The 24,104-nt window shown below is 43.2% G+C and overlaps 1 protein-coding gene across 5 annotated transcripts in view; it reads left to right on the plus strand.

The window, feature by feature from the left end:
* TTC28 (tetratricopeptide repeat domain 28) overlaps positions 1-24,104 on the plus strand; it is a 681,749-nt gene that overhangs the window by 539,641 nt on the left and 118,004 nt on the right. The window lies entirely within an intron of this gene.

The following is a 24,104-nucleotide window of genomic DNA, read 5'->3' on the forward strand; positions in this document are numbered from 1 at the left end:
GGGGGGCTAGATCAGGTGAGTAGGGAGGGTGTTCCAATACAGTTATTTGTTTACTGGCTAAAAACCCCCTCACAGACAGTGCCGTGTGAGCTGGTGCATTGTCGTGATGCAAGAGCTATGAATTGGCGAAAAGTTCAGGTCGTCTACCTTTTTCACGCAGCCTTTTCAGCACTTCCAAATAGTAAACTTGGTTAACTGTTTGTCCATTTGGTACAAGTTCATAATGAATAATCCCTCTAATATATAAAAAAAGATTAGCAACATTGTTGCAACAAGTTCACGAACCTAATTGTCAGATCTCGTGTGTGTGTGTGTGTGTACACACATATACATATATATATATATATATCAGATATAGATGCAAAATTCTTAACAAAATATTAGCCAATGAAGTTCAGCAACATATAAAAAGAATTACACACCATGACCAGAAGAGTTTATACCAGGAATGCAAGATGGGCTCAATATTTGAAAATCAGTCAACGTAAGCCACCACATTAACAGGCTCAAGAAGAACAATCAAATGATCATATTAACCAATACCAAATGGAAAACTAAAAGCAAAAACAAAAATACCTCACAATACCAGATGTTGGTGAGGATGCAGAACAGTCGGAACTCTCACATGCTGCTGGTGGGAATGCAAAATGGCCTAGCCACTGTGAACAGCATCCTTACCGTATGACCCAGCGATTCCATGCCTAGGTATTTATCGTAGGGAAATCATGTTCCTATACGATCTTTGCAAGTTGCAAAGTAGGAATGAAAGTATAATTATTTCAAAGTAAAAGATTAAAAAAAAATCACAGAGCCAGCACTGGTCAAAGATCACAGAGAACAAGGTCGTTTGCTTTTATCAAAAGCTTGGTTACCATTCTGAACCCCCAAGAAACTGAACTGATTTTGCTCTTGCAATCTCAAACTGCCAAATCTAGATGCCAAAAACCGGTGAACTCTTCTAATTCATCAACCTTCTTGACTTCCAGAAGCACATGGAATCATTTTCAAGAATCACTGTGTTCTATAGTTCACTGTATTTGTATTTACTGAAGAGTTTGAGACGACCTCTGTTGGTGCTTGTGACCTGAATCAAGCCGTCCGGGGAGTTCTTGCGAACATTGTCAGAATCATGTTAGAAAATCAGAATATTAGTGTGTCCTAGACTAAAAGGACCTTAGAACCATGGAATGTTAGAATCGGAAAAGCTTTTTATAAAATACTATTCAACCTAATTTCTTCACTTTATTGATAAGAAAACTTATGTTTCAGGAGACTTATTGACTAATCTGGGATCACACAACAGATTTATGGCTAAGTCAAGAGAAAAACACATTTCTCTTGGCTGTTAGTATGTTTCTGTGCTATAATAAGGGTCCTATTGAAGTCATCAGGCTGAGTTGTGTTTATGAAGCATATTGAGACCACTGGATGAGTGCTTATGAACGCCTCTCACCCTTCAGCATTTCCATCTTAAAAGGGTTATCTTATTAAAATGTGTAATTTTATGGAGCAACAAATCTGATAGCACACTATGGCTTCTACCCTCAGGATATACCTCTGTAGCATTCACACATTGGACTCCAAGAGCCCAACATTTGCAGTTGGTTTTTTTGTATCTTTTCATTCTTTTCTGTTTTGTATTGCATACAGCTGAACGGTTTTCCTTTACCCCAGAGTGTGACCCTTGGCACCTGTGGTCACAGAAGATATCACAACACTAATGGTTTGCCTCTAGCTTATTTGGCATAATGGCCACAGATTTCTGAAATCAAAATTTCTGAAGCTTTTGAATAATAAATGGTGTCTGTTTAGGGATTAGTTCAAGGACAGAAGAAAAGAATCAGAACAAGCAATTGACTATTCAGTGCTATATAATAAAAACCATAATAGCTACTATTTATTGAGCATTGATTCCATACCTGGCTCTGCTGAGCCCTTAATGTGCATCTCACTTAACCTTTAGAACAAGGCTTTGTAGCGAGTATTATAACTATAAGCGAGTATTATAATTTTGTGGATGAGGGAACTGAGGCTTGGTGAGGGTAAGAAATTTTCTCAAGGTCACAGAGTTAGTACATGGTTGATATAAATACCTCATAAAATTGACCAAGAACTTATCTTCAGCCAAAAATTACAGAGGGTGCCGAAAAAATGTATACACATTTTAAGAAAGGAAAAAAACTATTAAAATTATAATGCTTAACATTGACTGATAACAAAAGATGAATACAACTGCTCAAGAGTGTGAGCTCTGAGCAACAGCAGTTCGAGTCCCAGCCCGAGCTGAGCAGCCACTGAGCTGCCAACAGGTGGCAGGATGGTTCAGCTAAAAAAAAAAAAATGAATACATGTCACGTTTGATTTCTGCAATTACAGTAGGTGCTCAAAGTCATTACCATCAGTGTAATTTTTGGGGGTTTTTTGTTTGTTTGTTTTTTTAGCTGAGCCATCCTGCTACCTGTTGGCAGCTCAGTGGCTGCTCAGCTCGGGCTGGACTCGAACCGCTGTTGCTCAGAGCTCAAACTCTTGAGTGAGCTCTTAACCAACTGAGCCACTCAGCCGGCCCTCCATCAGTGTAATTTTAATACAGGTTTTTTTTTCTTTTCTTAAAATGTATATATATATATACATATTTTTTGGTACCCTCTGTATTTACCTTAGAAAACTTTTTTAGTTTAGAACCAGAACCAAGCTTCTCAACATAATATGCAATTATTTGATAAATCTTTCAAATTAGGAAGGCTTTACTGGACATTTTTACTCACAGTCCTTACCTGAACACCTTCAGCACCTAGCGCTGAGTTAATATACTTCTATAGCAGGCACCACCAGTATTCGTTGGGCATCCTGGCTGTTGCCATTGTTATCCAGAAGCACCCAAACACCTGCTCCTCTCTGAGGACAGATAAAGTTGTGTCCTCCAAGAAAACAGAATTCATAGGGCTGGAACAACCTCTGTAGAAGCGATAACTAATTGAGGTGTTTCAATCCATTCATGTGGCAAAACGAAAACTCCAGATTTTCCAAACGACAAAGTTGACTTTCAAGGATGGTTTTCAAAATTATTTTACATAGAAACCTTAACTAGCCAGCTGTCTCTCTGCATCCAAAGTAGGGATTGATTCACCCAGAAGATTTTCATGCCCAATTTTTTTAGGATGTATTTGTATGTAAAGTTGTATGCATATGTATAAAACCGAAATTCCAGATTCATTCTAATAGGGTGCACACAGGACTAAGGTTATTATACTGAAGCAAAACTATTGATGTTGAGAAACACCATTGTTATTATGAAGATCAAGCTAGTGGAGTTTCTGAAGCATCAAAGAGACAGCTTATTATTGTCCTCAAGTCGTGAAAGAAGCCCAGAGCTCCTTGGAGGTTGTCTTGGATCTTCTGTGTTTCCTCAGGAGCAAACAAAAGGAGAAATATCTTTAATTCTTGGGGGAAAAGAGACCAAGTGTGTTTTTTACACTCTTATGATTCGGATGTGTGTTTACTAAGTTAAATCAGATGTGAACTAGTGGCAAAAAGGAAAAAACTGTAAGGTGAAAAACAATGAGCTTAAACCTCAGGTTTTTCACGTAGGATCTCTGATGTAGACTGGTTCCCTTACAGGTGGTAAAACTTGCTATAAAGCCCATAATATAAAAACACTTCAAAGGTTCAGGAGAGTAGGTAATATGATGGTATTTCCCCAGAGCATATTAAGGAAATGCTAGTAGTGCTTTACTTCTGCCAAGAGCTTTACAAAACATGTACAGTCTTGGTCCTCAAAGTGTGGCCCACGGATCAGTAGCTTCTCATCTCCCGGGAGCTCATTAGAAATGCAGACACTCAGCCCCACCTCAGACCTAGGAAATCAGCTTCTGTATGTTAACAAGGTCCCCTGTGATTCTTATGCACATTAAGGTTTGAGAAGCCTTGGTCTGTAAAGTACTTATAGGTGTGTCATCTCCCCTGCCAGCATAGCATGAACGCAGGAGAAGCTGATAATGACCTTGCCACACTCAGGAGTCATTTCCCCTGAGGGGAGGGAAATAATGATAATGATAGTAACTGCCTTTCCTTAAGCCCCCACTATGTGCCAGTCACTCTGCATAGGTGACATAGTCCCTTCTTTATCCTCCCCACACCTCATGAGGGAAGGAATAATAGCTCGACTTTATGAAGCTCAAGAAGATAAGTAACTCGGGGCCAGCCAAGTGGCACATTGGTTAAGAGTTGGCCTGGGAATGCCAGCTCTGAGCAGCAGGGCCCCGGTTCAAATCCCACATTAGGGCCAATGACGCTGCGCCCTCTACAGCTAAGATGCTGAACAACAGCTCGACCTGGAGCTGGGCAGCTGTGAGTCCACGGCGACGGTGTGGGCTGCAGTGGGCTGCTGTAAGCTACCGTGAGTTGCTAGCAGCCATGTGAGCTGCCAAGAGCCGCCGTGAGTGGCCGCCCAGTGGCCAGCGACCAATCTGCCTCACCCGGGAAGAGCGCAGTGATCATAAAACCAACATGGGCCAGTGAAGCGACATCCTCCACAACCAGACTGAAGAACAAAAGGACAGCAACTTGTCTGTTCCCCTTCCCCCGATTCCCCAATGCTGTTCCCTCCCCCAATTCCCCAATAAAATCTTAAAAAAAAAAAAATATGAGTAACTCGTAAATGATCACACCGCCAAGAAATGCTCGAGCCTAGATAGCCCCCTGATCTAAGAGCCCTGCTCTTTCCACACGGTCCAGAACGTGCTAGAATGAGAAGGGGCTTGCCCCATGGGCTTCGGCCTTGGCTGCATTTTCGGATTGCCTGGGGAGCATTACAAAACAGTTGCCTGGTGCCCGCTCTCTTGGTGTGTTCCGGCTGCTGTAGCAAAATACCACAGGCTGGGTGGCTTATAAACAGCAGAAATGTATTGCTTATAGTTCTGGAGGCTGGAAGTGTGAGATGACGATGCCAGCAGGTGAGGGTGAAGTTGAGTGACCCTCTTCCAGGTCATGGCCAAAGGGATCTCTTTAGAGCCTCTTCGATAAGAGCACTGATCCCATTCATGAGGCCTCCACCTTCATGACCTGATCATCTCCCAGAGGCCCCACCTTTAGGGGTTATGATTTCAACATAGGAATCCTAATGTTCATTCAGACCATAGCACCCACCCTCAGGGATTCTGATTTAATTGGCCTGGGGTCTGGGCCTGGCACTGAGATTTTTGGATGATTCTAATATGTACCCCAAGATTGAGACCCGCTGTCTTACGGACTGACTGAATGTCTCTCCATTTGGCACGGAACTCCATCAGGTACGGCTCACCAGCCTTGGTTCGCTTGTTGCATGGGGAGACTTTGAGAGTGCTGGCACTGAGAATGCCAGCGTAGTAGCATAAATACCTAAAGCTTGTGATACCTTGTTACATGCAACAGTCACATTGTATTCAGTGTGAGAGAAATTGACTGTGGCCATCCAGGTCTGGCTGAATGTCTAAAGGCAGATTGGCATCTTTTGCAATCTTTATGATGAATACGGTTCTCCTTAGTTTAACAAAGACTTTTGGAGACTCTGACGTGAGCCAGATACTTAGCTATGTTCCGGGGCTCTAGAAGTGAAGATAAGGTCATTGCCTCATGGAGCTCACAGTCTTGAAGGGGAGACAAGTGGGCTTATGCAGCACTTGTCCAATAGAAAGAGAATGTGAGTCATGTATATATAATTTCAGTTTTTCTAGTGGCCACATTTTAAAAGGTAAAAAAAAAGTGAAATTTAATAATATACTTTATTTAACTGAATACATAAAAATGATCATTTCAACAGGTAATCAATATGAAAATTAATGGCATATTTTACATTCTTTTTTCATACAAAATTTTTTAAATTCTGCATATATTTATATGTCAGCACATCTCATTTTGGTCTAGCCATATTTCAAGGGCCCAGTTAGCCACATGTGGGCAGTGGCTACCATATTGGACAGTATTGAAGAAAGACACATTGAAGAAAGCCTATCTTTGTTGTTGTTGGGGGTGCAGGAGTTAAGGAGGTTGGTTGTTAGCTGCTATGATTTTCTACTTTAAAATGTACGTACAGTAAGTCCCCAACTTATGAACATTTGAGTTGCGAACTTTCATAGATACGAACGGACCTCGCATTACGAACATTCATAGATGGAAACAAATTGTGGAAGTAGCTCACGTGTCTGCCGGACATTGTCACAGATGTGCTGCTGTGTGCTTACTGTACAGTGCAATAGTGTACAGTAGTACAGTGCTCAATCAGGGCCCAGGATGTCTGGAAGGAAGAGGAAAAGCAGTGGTGATGTGGAGGGGACTGCTAGGAAGTGCAGAGCAATAACCATGGAAACAAAATTGAAAATAATTGAGAGATTGGACCGAGGTGAAAAGATGGTAGACGTCGCTCATTCTTATAACACGAATCGTTCAGCCATTGGCTTTACATTGTATATTTGTGTCAAAGATGTCTGAGACTCATTTTGTCAGACTTACGAATGAATCCGACTTACAAACGTTCTCCTGGAGCAGAACTCATTCAGAAGTCAGGGACTTACTGTTCTTAAAAGCCCCACATTGAGGTAGGTATAATGCTGTATTCCTTAGGCTGTATCTCTGTACGCAGTGAAATAATTCAGTATGTGCTTCTTGAGAGCCCCTCAGTTGTAAATATTCATATATATCAAAACTTCAGCCAAATGACTGATGCCATCTCTTGACAGAAAATGTTTTGCAGCTCAGCCTGGAGAAAAGTTACCTGTGTCTCCTAGACCTGGTGACCCACTGGTTCCTCTTGGCAGTAACAGATGTTTGTAATAGGGCTTGACTTGGTAATAATTGTAGTTATACCAAACCTTTTGACAATCCATCTAAACAATAAGTGTTTATTAAAACATTTAAAAAATTGGTTAAATCACAAACGGTTCTGTAGAACCCCTCTTCAGAAGATGTGGATAAGGCCATCTCTCTGTGGTTAAATCATTTGGAATACCAGATCCCCCTCCAGGAAATTCATCCTGCACATTAGCATATGAAAGGCTCTGAGAAGTCCTGTGTTAACTTGGTGTAACCCAGTGTTGCACACTCATTTGACCACAGAAGACATGTATTTCAAGACACCTATTAGCATCGTATGGGACACAGCTGCTCTGTGGAGCACAGTTCAGAAAACACAAAACTGGATGATTATTTTGCTATGACCCTATATTTACATTATGGCAGCCTTTCCGTAGAAGGCATAGGAGCTTGCGAGCTGCCATTATTTCTGTGGAAATACTGTCTTTGTACCTCCTTAGATTGGAGTCACTGTATTGAAGTGAACCTGTTGTAGAGAGCAAGACGTGGAGAGGAATGCAGAGCAGGATTAGCCTAGAGCACCACAGGGGGCTGGAAATGCTGCACAACACTGGGTTACAAAACACTGGTGACCCATACATAGCTCCCCGTCGTCAAACCCAACCATAGTTACAAGTGTGACGTTGAGCCACCTGAACGATCTGTTCGGGGCTCAGCCCAACAATTAGGTTACACAATTCCATGATTAGATTATTTCATTATATTGCAAAGGAAAGGCCCCTGGTTCTTTGGGGGAACCACTCCTGTCCTTCACTGGCAACCCCAAGCACCATGTAGTTTAGGAGCTGTTATCAGGGTGGGGTGTTCAGCGCTTCAGAAATGGGGGGCCTCTGCTCCATGCAGAAACCACTCGGTGCTGCCGCATCATTTCACATCTGCTTGGACAGAGAGCCAAACTCATTCTTTCTCTCCCCAATCTGCTCTAGGAGCAAAATGTTTTCTCTTGTTTTGTATGTTGCTTTTTGCCTCAGGGGAACAGTGTCTTTCAGTGATGGAGAATATGGTAGGGACTTTGCTGCCTTCTAATTTTCATTTCCACACATCCTCTAAGGATTGAAGATGGGGATGCGCAATCTCTGAGCCCCCAGCATAGTAGTTTTTTTCACCTAATTTATGCAGATGCCTCACAAAAGAAAACTCACCCTTTTGTCTCTTATCCAGTTTTTTGTAATGAGCTATGCAACATTTTTTTTTAAATTTAATAGATGGGTCTGTGGATCAGTTATGAACGTATTTTTATGCTGAATAAATTTCATTAATGATTTTTTTAAATCACTGTTAAGCCAATTAACCTGCCTTGTTAATGATTGGTGATAATCCTTTTTTCAAACAGACCTCTGTGAACTATTGCAGATAAACAGCGCATCATACCTAGAAACATGAATCCTCTTGCTATAAGCCTACACAGTGTACTGTTTCATGTTAGCAAAGTTTAAGGTGTCAAAGCATTCTGTTTTCTCTTTTCCCCCCACTTAGAAGAGCCTTTGCACCATCAGTGGTGTTACAGTGAGTACCTACTGGCTAGAGGGCTTTGTGTGTTGTTTGTGGCACCTCCATTCTGACACCTGTTCCCTCGTGTTGTGACCATACCTCCCCCGCCAGGTCGTGAGCGGAAACCTCATGTTCATCATCTTTTATCCGCAGTGCCCACTACAGTACCACAGTAAATGTTTGCTGAAAGAATGATAAAGGCATTTTAGCAAATTATGTCCACGCCAACAGAGATTAATAAATCTAGTTATTTTTCACTCTGGAGGGCTCACAGGATCGGATGCTAAAGAGGTGAGATAGGAAACAGGTACATACTAACAGTAACCAGCTGTCTGACGTTGGGTAGGTTGCCCCCCCTTCTTTGTACTTCAGCTTCTCCATCTGGAAAATGAATGATTAATAGCTTTGCATCCCTCCAAGTAATACTATAAAGATAAAGGGAAGAGAGAGATGAGAGTATGGTGAGCTCTTTGGAGGCAAGATCTATGTAACACTCAGTCATTATAATTGCCACTGTTATTATTTCTCTAGGATGTGCGATGTCTTGAATTTACTCCTTTGAAGAACACAGAGGAGGGAGCTAGCTGGAGTGAAAGGTTCATCATGCTGGTGAGAAATAGATGAGGGTGGCTAGGCAGTTTAGAATCCATCCAGCTTAGAATCCATCTTTTTAATATTGGGAAACCTATGGAACTTTGTCCTAAAGAATTACCTCCTCCCACCCCCTCATGCAAAGTTGATGAAGAGACAACTGGAGGGCTGGCTGAGTGGCGAGTTGGTTAAGAGTTGACTTGGGACACCAACTCTGAGCAGCAGGGCCGCTGATTCGGATCCCACATATGAGGGCCAGTAACACTGCACCCTCTACAGCTAAGATGGTGAACAACAGCTTGATCTGAAGCTGGGCTGCCTTGAGTCGCCAGTGATGGCGTAGGCTGCAGTGGGGCTGGCCAGCAGTGGGCGTGAGCTTTCCTGAGCTGCCATGAGCCACGTGAGCGGATATATCCAATGGCCAGCGAGTGACTGCCTCACCTGAGAGGAGAGCAATGATAATACCAACATGGGCCAGTGAAGCGACGTCCTCCACAACTAGACTAAAGAAAAAAAGGACAGCAACTTACCTGTTCCCCTTCCCCGATTCCCCAACGCTGTTCCCTCCCCCAATTTCCCAATAAAATGTTTAAAAAAAAAAAGAGAGAGAGACACCTGGAAACCCATGGCTAGATCTCAGGTGAGCAATCTAGAGCTGATTTAGGAGCCATTGGCTATCGATAGCGCCTCCCCAGATTCCCCCTATATCCTTCTCTACCTTTATCCTGCTCACAGAAGCCTTGGTTTTTTGCCCAAATGCCATTAAATGCTATCAAATATACTGCTTAAGAGCTTAAACTTTAGAATCAGACTCCCTGGGTTCAAATCCCCTTGCTATTTTCTAGTTGTGTGGCCTTGGGCAAGTTAAGTTCCTTAACCTCTTTATGACTCATAGAACATGAGGATAATTATAGTACAGCTGACCCTGGACAACACAGGTTTGAACTGTACAGGTCCACTTAGACGTGAATTTTCATCAGTAAATATACAATCGGCTCTCTGTATCCCCAGGTTTCACATCCATGATTCAACCAGCTGCAGATCAAAACCGGTATTTTTGATCCTCATTTGGAAATCCAAGGATGCAGAGGGCAGAATGCATACATTGTTTTATATAAGGGACTTGAGCATCCACAGATTCTGGTATCCATAGGGCGCCCTGGAACCAATCCCCCATGGAATACTGAAGGACGACTATAGTTAAGTTTTGGAGGAGTCAAAAGTTATATGTGGATTTTTGACTCTGCCAGGGAGGGGGGGGGTTTATATAGTGCCCCTAACCACTGTGTTGTTCAAGGGTCAAATGTACTTAACCCATAGCTCTTGTGAAAATTACATTAACACATGTGAAATGCCTAGAACAGTGCCCGGCACATAGTAAGTCCTCAATAATTTTAGCTATTAAAATGGATATTATTATACACCGGAAATTGAGCTAAGCACTATGTACATCATCATTCTGTCATTTAACTATAGATCTGAGACCAGGATTTGGCCAGCCCCCAAGCACATGGAGAACGGAGCCAAATCCCATTGGAGCACAAACCACGTACTTTATTTATGAGTAAATATTAGATACAGCTTGCTTTATTTGAAGGTCAAATAGGAAAAAAATAGGGATAAATGAAAAATTGCTACAGAATAAGGGAGAGGCAATATTGATTCTCAGAAGGTAAGCAGATCTTTAAAAAGCATTTACTGTAGGAACTAAGAAAATGTGTGTACAGGTTTGGCATCCTTAATAGAGGCATAAAGACATGAAATAGCAGTAGAAAATCCTAAGGAGAAAGCAGGTTGATGGGGGGAAAGATCAGATAAAAAAGAAGATGAGTGAATTGCAAGGAACCTAAAAATGTAAAATCTGCAATAAAGTTAGAACTGAGCAGAACTGATAAAGTGGGCAACCGAATCAGTGAAATGGGGAGTAAGCTGTATTACAATATAGAAGAAAAGAACAAAGAGATGAAGACAGGAATTAAGACATGTTAGTATAGGGCGTAAGAGTCTCCGTTTTCTCTTCTTGCCCCCACATTTCAGTTGGCCAGTGTGTTGTAAGGTGGCTTCTACTGACAAGAGAAGTTCAAACCTGTCATGGACCTGTGAACTTCCCTTCTTTGGCTCCTTGACCAATACCAAAAAATGCGTTTCTTTTGCTCTATCCTTCACTCCCCATTTCAAATGAAATCTCTTGTCTAGTGTGATACCTCTGAAAGCCATATGGATACAGTTCTGTCCCAACACTAATTAAGAAATGGCTCAGTTATCTTACATTGTGAAAACACTACCAGAAGAGCTGCTGAACTAAAACCATTTTTTTATTCTGCAAAACAGAGTTGTAGAGAGCAACATAATAACCATTTTTATTACCAAGAAGCTATCAAGACAAAAAATGATTTGTCTACATCCTGTAAACCCATACTGAATGACCTAATTCTAAGCAAAGAGCTAATGACAGACATCTGATCAAAGTCCTTTTTATTATTATCTTCCTTTAAGAGCCTGGTCTTCTTTTAATTATGTTTAAAAATCATTACATATAATATGATCTCAATAATATAAACAAAAAAAAATCCACACCAACACAAAAACAAATTATCAAGAACTATTAAAATATTAGCAGTGATTATCTCAGAGTCACAAAGGTAGTAGATAGATAGATAGATAGATAGATAGATAGATAGATAGAATTTCTCTGTATTTCATATTTTCTCTATTGAATACAGTAACAGCAATCCTTTGGCTAAGAAACAGAAAATCTGATTTACAATAGCTTAAACAAATAGGGGCTTATTTTTTTCACAAAACAATAAATGTGAGGCACCAGACATTGGTTCAGAGGTTAAGGATAACAGGACCTATTACTCAGAAGGTCTCTTGGCCTTTGTCTCATGCTAGTCCCGTATGCCTCATGATCACACAATGGCCACTAAAGCTCCAGGCATCGTGACTTGTTCAAATCAGGAGAAGCAGGGGATGCTGAGCCAGCTGCCTCTATATCTTTTTCTCAGAAAAGCAAAAGCTTTCCCTAAAATGCTAGCAGATGTCCGCTTTTGTCCACTGAAAACAGTAGTGTCATTTGACCAACCCTAGCTGCAAGGGAGGCTGGGAGAGTGAATATTTAGATTTCCAGCCCATAGCCAAAGGCATCGAGGGAGAAGGAGGAAGCTGAAAATGAGTGTAGGGTGAACCAAACTTGGCTGTCTCCCAGGGCATTTTTTAAACATGTATTATTTTTATTATTGAAAAAATGTTTTTGAGACTATTATGCTCAATGTTGATCTATTATGGAATCTCAATAATGTAAAAATATGCACACCAAGAGGACAGAAAGAAAGCCTTCTGTGAGCATTAAAGTTGTCTGCTCTGGGCCTTGACACTAATGGGATCCTGCATTAGCATTACTGTGTGTGGTCAGAGCGGAGTGAGTGGGTGCCTCCTTTACTTATATTTATACAGAAGTGGTTGCCTGGAGATGGGAGTGTAGATGGACAGGTAACTGGTCTGGCAGGATAGACAGACAGTTACCCACCCCTTCCTCAATGAGCAGGCTTGTGGTATGTCAAGAACCAACATATATTTTGGGGAGCCTGAGTTTAGGTGACTTCTACAGGTTTCTCTCTCCTGGAGTCTACAACTTGAGTAAAGGAGGTAAATGGGGTGTTAGATTTAAAGCAGTTCACGAGAGCTTTCTAGGAAGACATGGTCAGATATCATCTCTGTGTTGTATAATACGTGAGTAAGCCAGCCTCAGGAGCCTGTAATTTCCTAAATAAATCCCTCTCAATTAAACAGAAAGGGAAGAAAAACTGAAAGCAGTAAATGGGTTCACAGTTTCAATCCCGTTTTGCTCTTTTCCACGTTTTTGAAATTGCCCTAACCAAAAGCCCATGTACTAATAGAAAAATGAGCAGAATATATGAATCACTTGTTTTGATAGCATTATGCTTAATCTAGCTAGAACACTTCACACAGTCATAGAGTTTGAGTTTTCTATCCAGTATGAATTTTTAAAATGAAGCTTTTCAGACCTGATTGCCTTGGGAAAGCAGATTTTATAATTTGCTCTCCAGCCTGGCTGGAAAATCCATCTGTCTTTGCAATTGAATTTGCAAAGTGAAATCATTTTGAAGAGCTGTTCTTTTGGCCAGCTCTTCTGTTCCTCCTCCCTTTCCCAGTCTGTTTCCAGGGCTCCCTGTTGGTCTGGGCAGACCGTGCCATCCTCTCATCCTCTCTGGGCTGACGGAATGAGGCAGCCCTGGGGGATGGGCTTTGTCCTCACCCCAGACTGCAGGGCTGAATTCCGCAGCAGTTGCTGCCTTGGACTCTCAGAGGAGAGGGGTAGAGTGCTGGGCTGGGAGGCCGAGGGCCGGAGGTCAGGTCCTAGTTCTGTGACTCTGACCGACCGTGTGGCCTTTGTGTCAATAGCAGACCAGCCACCCTGCCTTTGTCCTAGAGTCAGATAAGATAATAGAGGCCCAAGGACCCTGAAAACTGGCGAGTGCCTTAAAATGTTACATTTAATTCTACTCTACAATTCACAGACAATTTTTGGAAACATTGAGCTTTAGGTTATCTGAGGTATATCCGGTAGGCAATTAGATTTATGAGACTAAGATTGAGCAGAGAACTCTGAGCTGGAATTGTGTATTTGGGAGTCACGTAGCTGGGTCTTGGTGTCATGGTAGTAAATGAGATCAGTAAGGAGAATTTTACATATTATTGTCATTGTTTTTCCTGCTACTACTATTTTTATTATTTAGGAAGGGTTTTCCTCTCCCTTCTTAATTATCATAGTGAAATTGGGAGGAAGCCTATATATAGGTGTCTTTTAATTTATCGTCTCAATAAATCACATTTCATAGGTAAGAAACTGGTGAGGCAATCAGTCAGGAAGCCAGATTTTAAAATTAAGGTTTCTAGTTCCTCAGTCTTTTGCTTAAATTATTGGATACCAGCCAAGACTTCCCAATTAGTTAGCTTTGATGATTTATTTTAACAACTTCAACTGGATGACAGTACAGAAGTGAAGTTTTTTTTCCCGATTATTAATTAGTGACAGTATAAAATCACCTCAGAGCGCCCTGTGTTTCTCAGTGGTCTATTGGCATTTGGGGGTGCGATGGCTTTTCATTGTGTAGCACTTTTCTATATGGTACAGGCTATTGTTACCCCCTGACTCTACCCACAACCTGCCAGTGTGGGCACCCAGATATTCTGATAACCAAAAACATCCACCACATTTCCGAATGCCCTTGGGGGCCTCCTGTCACATATGCACACACTGAGACCCTTAAGGAAATGGGCCCAAATCTCACATCACATTCAAAGCCTGGCTATAATCTCAGAACCCATGATTTTTCACTCTCCTTAGATGAGATGATCTGATATCAAGTTCCCTTCGGTGCACTTGCTGTAGAAATATGACGGCATGTAAGACTTAGAGTGAATCACATTCTCTAGTAAAATAATGCTAGAGAGAGTGGCATGTTTTTATTTTGTTATTTGTAATATTGAGGACTATGGATATCAAAGTTGGTTGGAATAGTACCAATACCCTAGAAAATGAATTATCACACTTAGATGAAAACTTGAGGCTGGGAAAAGTAGTAACTTTCCTAAGAGCACAAGACTGTGAAATGGCAGAGCCAGGAATAGGGAACTTCCAGTGCTGGCCACAGTGCCTTTCTACCATAGGACACTGTCTCTAAGGAGCAGGTACTTCCGGGTTATTAAAGCTGATAGGACAGGGCCCATGAAACAAACCGCAGCAGAGTCAAGACATGGCCGACTAAGGGGGTAGGCAGTTTACCAAGACAAAGCCAGCTGACCATGCAACAGCTTGCTTATTTATAACCGTTTCATTCCATAATGGATTTTACTTAGCTTACAGTATCAAATTATGATACAATAGAAATAGAAAATCGAGATCAGGGAAATACAAATAAAAGCAGGAAACCAAGATCAAGAACCAAAACATGCAACCCAAAGGGCTGACACAGTCATTATGGTAGTTTCGTATTTGAGCTGGAGCTTCTTGGTGGCCAGAGCAAAAAGAGTAACGCATAATTCTCATTACCCAGAAGATGGGAGCGTAGAATTCTTCAGGGGAAGGAAAGCTGAACTGTAAAAGGAATTTCTCAAGAGAGAGTTTATTTAAGGGATGCTGGTAACAAAATTTATAGTATCGATAAAATTTTAAGAGATTTCAGGATGCTATTTCTAATAGAAAACTTGAATAAAAAACAAATCAACTAACCCTAGGACATTAGAGTTCAACCTCAATTCACTGAAGCCTATTCTGTGTGGGTCCAAGGTAATTTGGTTCAAGTTCATAGCATTTACTGGTCTCGCTTGACCCAGGGCTACAACTTAGAACATCCAGAAGTGTGGATGCCTTAAAAGGCCCTCAGGAACCTTCTATTCAAAGTTGTCGGCTCCTCTCTCACAGGCTTTGTTAGGACACTTTGAAAGTGTAGGTTATGACCAGGGCTTGGAGGGTTGAAACTGGATGGCCCATTCATTAGGATGTGCTGAGGTCTGGTACAGTAACAACAGCCCACAAATCTTAGTGGCCTAGAAAGTGTTATACTCATACACAGCATACCACAGGCTCGTGTAACCTTCAGGGGCAGCTCGCTAATCCAAACCTGCTATGACTCCATCTTCCTAGAGCGGCACCATCTGGAACACATAGCTGCCGCAGTCAATGAGGCAGGGGAAGAGAGAGTGTGGAATATTGTACCCCAGCTCCTAAACGCTTCTGTCTGGAAGTAACACTTCGCTTCTACTCACATTTCATTGGGCATACCTAACTTCTCCCGAGAAGGGAAATGCGTATATGGATGTAAAAGGGAACCATTAGTAATGTCTGCTGCAGATGGGGGAGAGAGGCAGTCTGAGCTAAGCGAACGGGGTGAGATGGGCATACCAGGCAGGCTGGGATTGAGTGGTAGGGCGAGTGGGGCTGTGTTGTCGCTGGCACAGCTTAGGGAGCACGGGGTAGGAACAACTGGGTGGGAGCTGGATCCGGAAAGCTCGTAAATGCATTTTAACTGGCCTACATTTACTCTGCAGGCCATAGGGAGCCTTTGAAGGTACTCCAGAGAGGTGAGACTGGTCCAGTTTTTAGAGGCTCAGCTCAAGGGAGGAGCAAAAACCCCTATCTCTGCATTTCAGTAATTCTGCCCCAGGCCTTACAACAAAAGAACGGTTTGTTTCATATCAAAACAATTCCCTGTACCGTCCTCTGCATTGTTAACTTACCAGGGTGGCTGCCACCTCTTATTGTGATCCAGAGTGGAAACCAGGCACACTTGGCCTTCTCCAAACAGTGACTAATGGCGGGGCTTGGCCAGGCAGGCCCAGCATATTTTTCACTCTGCTCTGCCTTCCCACCAAGTTCCCTCCCAGTGGCCTGGCCACAGCCATTAGGGATGACTGTGCCTAGCGCTTCCTACCTCATCATCCATCTCTAGAACACCCCTCTCCAGCCACCTCCTTTTTAATAGGTTTAATTATGACTTCCCCGACTTTATGGCGCAGTTAATCTTCCCCACTGCCTCAGGATTTACAGCCGCATAGGTCCAGGGAATTTCTGAGCTAGTCACCTGCAGTCTTGGTTTTTAACTATCTGAGGGAAGTAGGAAGTGGGGCCATGTATGAAGGCAGTGAAATACCTGTGGGCGCCAGTGGGCTTCAGGCTGGCTTCTTGTCACTGTCATGCAGCCCAGGTTTTTAGGACAGTGGCAGGAAGGGAACACAGAGGAACTAACTCTGCCTCTGTTCAGCCTAAGGAGAGTCTTGAGGGCCAGGGATTCAGCAATGAGGGGCTCTCTATTTTGACTGCATTTTATTTTTTCCAGGTCTGGTTATAAGATGAATAAGTTCTGGAGTTCTAAATTGCAGCATGGCGGCTATCGTTAATAATACTTACATATTTGAAATTTGCTGAGACTAGCTATTAAAACATTTTCACCACAAAAGATGATGGATGTGTTAATTAACTCGGTTGTGGCAATCACTTCACAATGTATACATATATCAAATTATCACATTGTACACTTTGAATGTGTACAATTTTATTTGTCAATTATACCTCATTAAAGCTGGAAGCGGGGAAAGACAGGTAGTTTCCAGTGGAGTGTGTTTGTGGGAGGGAGAGGTGGCGTGTGCAGACGTTTCCTCGACCTTATTATATATAACAGTCTTCTCAGAATGGAATCAGAAGGGAAGGGCAATTGGGATCTGGGACAGGAGTGCCACTGAACTCTCAGTGTCACTGCAGACATCCTAAATTGCTGTTGAAGCAAAAGAAGATAACAGGCTCTTAACTTCACTTATCCTTTGGAGGAACAGTAAGAGCCTGGTGGGTTTGGTAGAAAAAGTAGACAGATGTAATTAAGATAAATGATGGCAGAAGACACATGACGGCCCGGAGGTGACGCCCACACAGAGGATGACATCTGCCTGACCTACTGTGTTCCTGACAATGCCCTGGTCTCTCATGTGTACGTACTTCTCACTCTACATACACGTTTAGCCAGCCCATCAGCCTCTTCTTATGTTGTCACCAAAAGGTTGATTTGCCATGATAGCACACTAATGTTATTGTTATTTTTTTTAGATTTTTTTATTGGGGAATTGGGGAGGGGAACAGTGTTGGGGAATTGGGGAAGGGGAGCATTGTGTTTTTCCAGGACCCATCAGCTCCAAATCAAATTGCTGTCCTTCAATCTTAGTTGTGGAGGGCGCAGCTCAGCTCCAAGTCCAGTCACCGCTTTCAATCTAGTTGTCATAGTCCGCCATCCCATGTGGGAGTCAAACTGGCAGCCTTGTTGCTAAGAGCACGCTCTCTCACCAGCTCAGCGGCAGCTTAGCTCAGCTCGGGCACAGCTCACTGGCCCATGTGGGAATCGAACCAGTAACCCTGTTGCTCAGAGCTTGCATTCTTTTTTTTTTTTTTTAGCTGAGCCATCCCGCCACCTGTTGGCAGCTCCGCGGCTGCTCAGCTCGGGCTGACCCGAACCACTGTTGCTCAGAGCTCAAACTCTTGAGCGAGCTCTTAACCAACTGAGCCACTCAGCCGGCCCCCAGAGCTTGCATTCTTAATCAACTGAGCTACTCGGCCGGCCCCCACACTAATGTTAATAAAGAAGAAACGGGTATAAGACATGACCACTGTTCACTGGAAGGCGTTCCAGGTTCATTCCAGAAAGGGAGCAGGTGGGAGAGCACGGACTTCTCTGTCAGGAGAACCTAGGTTCTCGTGGTGTCCTGCAGCTCAGAGCTGTGTGGGCCTGGATGAGTCCTTGTGTCATCCGGGTCTCTGAGCCCACAGCGTGGACCACACAGGACTGTTGTGGACGGTGAAGGAGACCATCGAGTAGAGAGCCAGGCGCAAGCTGTCAGGAAATGTACCCACCATGAAGATGCTTATGGCTGAAATCATATAAGTAATTTCAGAATATCTGCCATTTAAAAATATCTAACTTTTGCTGTCCTCTACTGGCAAAAGTAATGGAGACTTGTCTCCAGGTACATACATAGTAATGGTAAAATGAGAGAGAAAAACATCCAGTGGTAGCGTTTCTAATACAGAGCACTTGGATTCCAGCCATCTGTTTGCTAACTAGGTCTGTCCCCTGCCCCCTACCCCAAGCTTTGAGATAAGATTGTACAATGTACAGGAACTCTGTGTGGAAACTTGAGCGGGAGAGGATCCAGGGGAGCCTGGAGATGCCTAGAGTTGGAATGATGGGTGCCCTGCAGAAACTGGGGCCACTCCCCCTGATAAGGAGGAAGACGGGGAGGAGCCACTGAGAAGGCGCCGCCCCGTTCCTGTGGAGCTGGTGTTCCCAGCGGTGTTTACCATCCCCTCCCACCATGCCTGTGTGATAGACAGAATATCATCCTCCTGCAATCATTTGAAATTAAAGGTGAAACTAAATATCATGATTATAAATAAATCAAAGCAACGGGACAAAACAAAGCACTGTGTTGTTTTCAGTCTCTGCTCATTCTCCTTCCAGCCTGGAGAAGGAGATGGGGGCTGGTAGAGCTACAAGGCTGGAGACCAGCTGATTTCTTTCTCAGCTGAGGTCCCAACGGCAGAAAAATGAACTGAAACACCCACATCAAGACTTAGCTATGAGGAAGAGTTTCCCGATCCAAAAGGGGCTATAGAGGAATGCACACTACAGCTCTGCATAGTTTATTGGTTGATTTACCTTTCTGTTATGGAAATTTACACACACATAGAATAGTGTAATGAACCCCCACATACTCAGAATTAGTAAAATGTTGACGACTGGGTTATGTTTCATTTATTTTCGTGAACGCACACATAAGCACACATACATGCATGCGGGCTCACACACACATGCTTACCTTTGTCCCTCGCTGAAGTATTTTAAAGTAAATCAGAGACACTATATCATTTTCATTTGTAAATTCTCCCGTATGTATTTCTAACAGATGAAAACTTTTAAGAACAGCTACTGTCCCGTGTCATACCTAGTGAGACTAATAACAGTTTCGTCTTGTCTCCTACTTGTCTTGAAACAGATGGGCTGGTACAGCTTAGGGCATGTGGGTCAAGAGTTCCTTCCTCAGCTCTGCCACTAAGTCACTTCCTCTCACTGGGCCCAGGTCACATCGTTTATAAAGTGAGCCTGTGGGAGGGTCTGATCCAGTTCCCAAATGGTATGTTTCTCCTAAGAAGACATGGTGATTTGGCTCAGAGGCAGCAGAACTCAACCTGTGGGAAAGAACAGATGAGCTCTGAAACCTGCCTTTGGATTATGCACTATGAATAACCAGAATAGTAATATTTTCAATAAATGAGAAGAGTGCTTCCATTGTTTGTGGAGGCACACTGAGGCCCTACTTGCAGAGAATTTACAAAAGAGTAGGCATCCAGAATTCACTGCTAAAGTGCTGCATGTTCTGGTTTCAGTAGAAATTCTCCTGCTCGGCTTGCCCTGGTCACACCTCCCTTGGTCTTTGCTGGTAATGGTTAATAATAAAAGCAAAATGCAAGTGAGCACATACTGTGTCCCTGGCACTTGTGCCAGCTTCCTATAAGGATGATCTACCTGACCTTCACAACAGTGCTTTTGTTTTTAGCTGAGCCATCCTGCCACCTGTTGGCAGCTCAGCGGCAGCTCAGCTCGGGCCGGGAATCGAACCGGTGACCCTGTTGCTCAGAGCTCGCACTCTTGAGCGAGCTCTTAACCAATTGAGCCATTCGGCCGGCACGACAGTGCTTTGAAGCAGGTGTTATTCTCGTGGCAGTGACCACTCCTGACGTCTGGGTGGAGGCCTACTGTGCTGATGTACAAGTCTATAACCACGTGTCCTTTCCCCACACACCCTTGTGAGAACGGGCTTTGTGAGCTCTTCTGCCCCACTAATCTTCATTTAGTTCCCCTCCCAGCAGCGCATTGTCACCTCGTGCACCCCTGCTGACAGGCCCTCTGTAAGTCTTCATCTGAGTGACGGCCTTGGAAAATCAAGCTGTGGTCTCCAAAGCTAAGGAGGATCTGCAGATTATCTCCTCAGCGTGTGCAGTCACTCTGCTGGCAGCTCACGGGGCCGCTTTCATGTTGCCTCAACAAAGAGAAAGGCTGCCAAGAGCGTGTAATGTTCCGTTCAGAATTCTCTGGGCTGGCAGCGCCTGGGACAGCGGAGACACAGGGCAGATGAAAAACTTCCCGCCCAGCCAGGTCCATCCCCTCTTCCCTTTGCCTGTGTCCAGGAGTCTTTGTTTTGAGACTCTTCCTATGATTTTTTCTAGACCCTTGGAAGAGTCCGAGGAGAAGGAGGGGGAGGAGAAAAGGAGAGTGTGCGGGCGAGCTGGCTGAGGATCAGATCATTTTGCCATCACCAGCAGGCAGTTTCTTTCACAAATCATTGAACCCTGGGTAGCCATTATCGTCCCAACTGCTCCCTCCTAACTAGGCCAGACTGTCAGGCCAGAAGACGAAGAGACAGAATTCCTTTGCCCTTCTCGCACTCTCTAAATACTGCTCAGGCCACCTTTAGATGGCATGCTAGAGTTTACAAAGCTTATTGGCATACACTAGTATGTTTCTCATACCATTTCTTTGGGATGACTATAGCCTGACATTATTAATAAGATGATAAAAAAAACACACCAAAAAGTTTTCAATTAAAAAAAGAAGAAAGGGCTCAGAGGCATAAAGTGACTGTCTCAGAGATACTCAGCGGAATGAGGTGGGAGCCAGGCTTGTAAAAGAGCACTCCTGACTTACAGTTCTGTCCCTTTTCCATCATAGTGTGCCTTCCACGTACTCAGCCAGCATCCGTCGTCGGATGGGGTACCAGTGGGGAAGTGGGGAGGCCAGCAGGAGGCCTGTGTCTGGTGGGAGGGAGCAGGCAGAAACCCCAGGTTCCTCTGATTGCCTTTTCTGAAGGTCTCACACTGCTTGCTTCCTCTCAACATCGTCTTAGCGACCAACTAGTGATTGTATTGGCTTAAAAATCATTACAGTGAAATCCAAAAGCTGTGGGGGAAAAAATCAATGCAAAGACATCACAGGGAGAGAAAGTGCCCAGGGGGAGGTTTGGGCATTGCAGCTGCTTCCCCAGCTCGGGCTCTGTCCATAGCTATGGACTGACTCATGGCTGGGCAGATATTTTGACCCTCGTTTCAGAAATACAGAAGCTGAGGAGAGAGGGAGTAAATAATTCACTTCCTCCGAGGATACCTGGAAATGTGAAATCTTAATTTCTTTCTCTTTAGAGAAAAACAATGTAAGGGTACACGACAAATGCATGGCTTTAGAACTGAAATGTTTCTGTCGCTAGTAGCTTTTCACCACTGAAAGGGTTCCAGGTGATGCTAAGGTATGAACTCTTGGGCAACTTAGAGTTTCTAGTCTCGAGACAGGCTCTGGAAACCTCTGACCCTTTCAGCTAGGAGGCCAGTGACGTCTCCAACCTAGGGGAGTGACCATGACCCAATCCTTAGGCATATTACTCCACTTATTGGACTAGAGTTTCAAAAATACTTTCAGTAACTTTTAAACCAAGGGTTATGCATTCATCGGAGAAAGAACAGATAAATACAGATAAGCAAAAAGGAAAAAAAATTACTACTGTTAACATTTAAATAAATTGATGCTGTATGTGTATGTATAAATGTAAGCATATAAGTATATACACATATCCTATTAATGTTTTAATAAAAATATTACTGTTCTATAACCATATATCCCATTAATATATTGTAACTTTTTCCATGTATACATATATCCTTCTACTTTACCATTTTTAATGTACCATGTTATTGCATTGCATAGAGTACCATGATTTCTTATTTTTAAATTTTGAAATATGCATACAGGAAAATACACAGAAGAATAGACATAGCTTTTTAATCTTTACCATCTCCAGAATGCCCTTTCCCAGAAGCATATAATAATTTCAATAACTAATATTTGAATGTCACTCTATAGTTTACAGTGCACTTACACATAGACTATTTCATTTGATCCTTACTACCACCCTCTAAAGTTGGTATCATGATTATTTTCCTCATTTTATAGGTGAACTTAAAAAAGCTCAGAGAGACTAAATGATTTACTAAGCCCAGTTAATGTCAAGGAGATGGCTGGGCCCTGAGAGGGCCTGACTCTGTGCAGGGCAGGGCTCCATAGCACGCAGGGGAGGAAGCCAAGACCAGAGGGGTGGCCCTGACATGCTCTGCTGTCCCCACCTCACCTTGGCATTTATTATGTATACTAACTCTGTTTCATCTCTCCCTTATGGCCCTGTGTGCTTTCTGCGGACAGACTCCCGTCTTCATGTCTCCCTCTACCCCTGCTGCCTGCCACAAGGCTTAGTATACAATACTCAGTTCATGTTTGCTGGGTCAGTGTTTAGGTGGGTGGATGGATGGATGGATGGATGGATGGATGAAAGTTCATCATAGATATAAGCAAATTGTTGAGACTGGATTTTGATAGCTTTCTTTCTCAATGGCTCTATTTTCAGTTCAGACATTTTAACAAGAACCCATCTTGGTGTTTTTGAATCTTTGTGTGTGTTTGAGTTTTTGTACTTCTGCAGGTTTTGGTCACCACTGCAAAACCCCCACGTTGATGCATAGAAAAGCGTGTTCAGAACCAAGGGCAATGAGAAACCTGTTTGCTTACTAGGTTCCCTCCACCCTTTCCAGTGCCTTTCAGCCAGCCCCAACTGAGATGAACCAGGCTCACCTTGAAGACACCTTCCAAGTTACTTTTATGCTCATTTGGAACTACTTTTACATTTATGACATATCTCACTGTGAAAACAGTAGCTTAGCAGCTAGAGCATAGTTCATGAGGATTGTTTCAAATGCTGTTATAATTACAGTAAAAGCTATATAGCAGAATTACAAGAAATTTTGGAACAAAGATCATTCAAATCCCATCACCTAACAAGGCAACTTTCTTTTTTTGCATAATCCCCTCAAGGTCTTGTCCATGTGCACACATTTTTTTCCCCCTGGTTGTCACAGGGAGCATGCAGCATTGTTTTCTGCCCTTAACATTATTGTAAGAATTTGTTTTCCCCCATTTTTCTGCATAGACTTCATAATTATTATTATTATTTTTAAGATTTTATTGGGGAATTGGGGCAGGGGGACAGCGTTGGGGAATCGGGGGAAAGGGAACAGACAAGTTGCTGTCCTTTTGTTCTTCAGTCTAGTTGTGGAGGACATTGCTTCACTGGCCCATGTTGGCATTATCATTGTGTTCTTCCCGAGTGAGGCAGATCAGTTGCCGGCCTCTGGATGGCGGCTCACAGTGGCTCATAGTAGCTCACACTGGCTGCCGGCCACTCACACTGGCTGCCGGCCACACACGGTAGTTTATGGCAGCCCACTGCAGCAGGGCAGCCTACGCCATCACCGGCGACTGACGGCAGCCCAGCTCCAGGTCGAGCTGTTGTTTACCATCTTAGCTGTAGAGGGCAGAGTCACTGGCCCACATGTGGGATCCGAACCGGGGCCCTGCTGCTCAGAGCTGGTGTCCCAAGCTCTTAACCAACACGCCACTCGGCTGGCCCCATAATTATTTTTTAAAGGACTGTATAGTCCTCTATTGAATTGATATATGTCCCCCAGTGTTTGCTACTGAAGATGATTCTGCTTTTCCACTACTCTGTAC

This window comes from Hipposideros armiger, unplaced genomic scaffold (assembly GCF_001890085.2).
Source record: "Hipposideros armiger isolate ML-2016 unplaced genomic scaffold, ASM189008v1 scaffold_75, whole genome shotgun sequence".
NCBI lineage: Eukaryota > Metazoa > Chordata > Mammalia > Chiroptera > Hipposideridae > Hipposideros > Hipposideros armiger.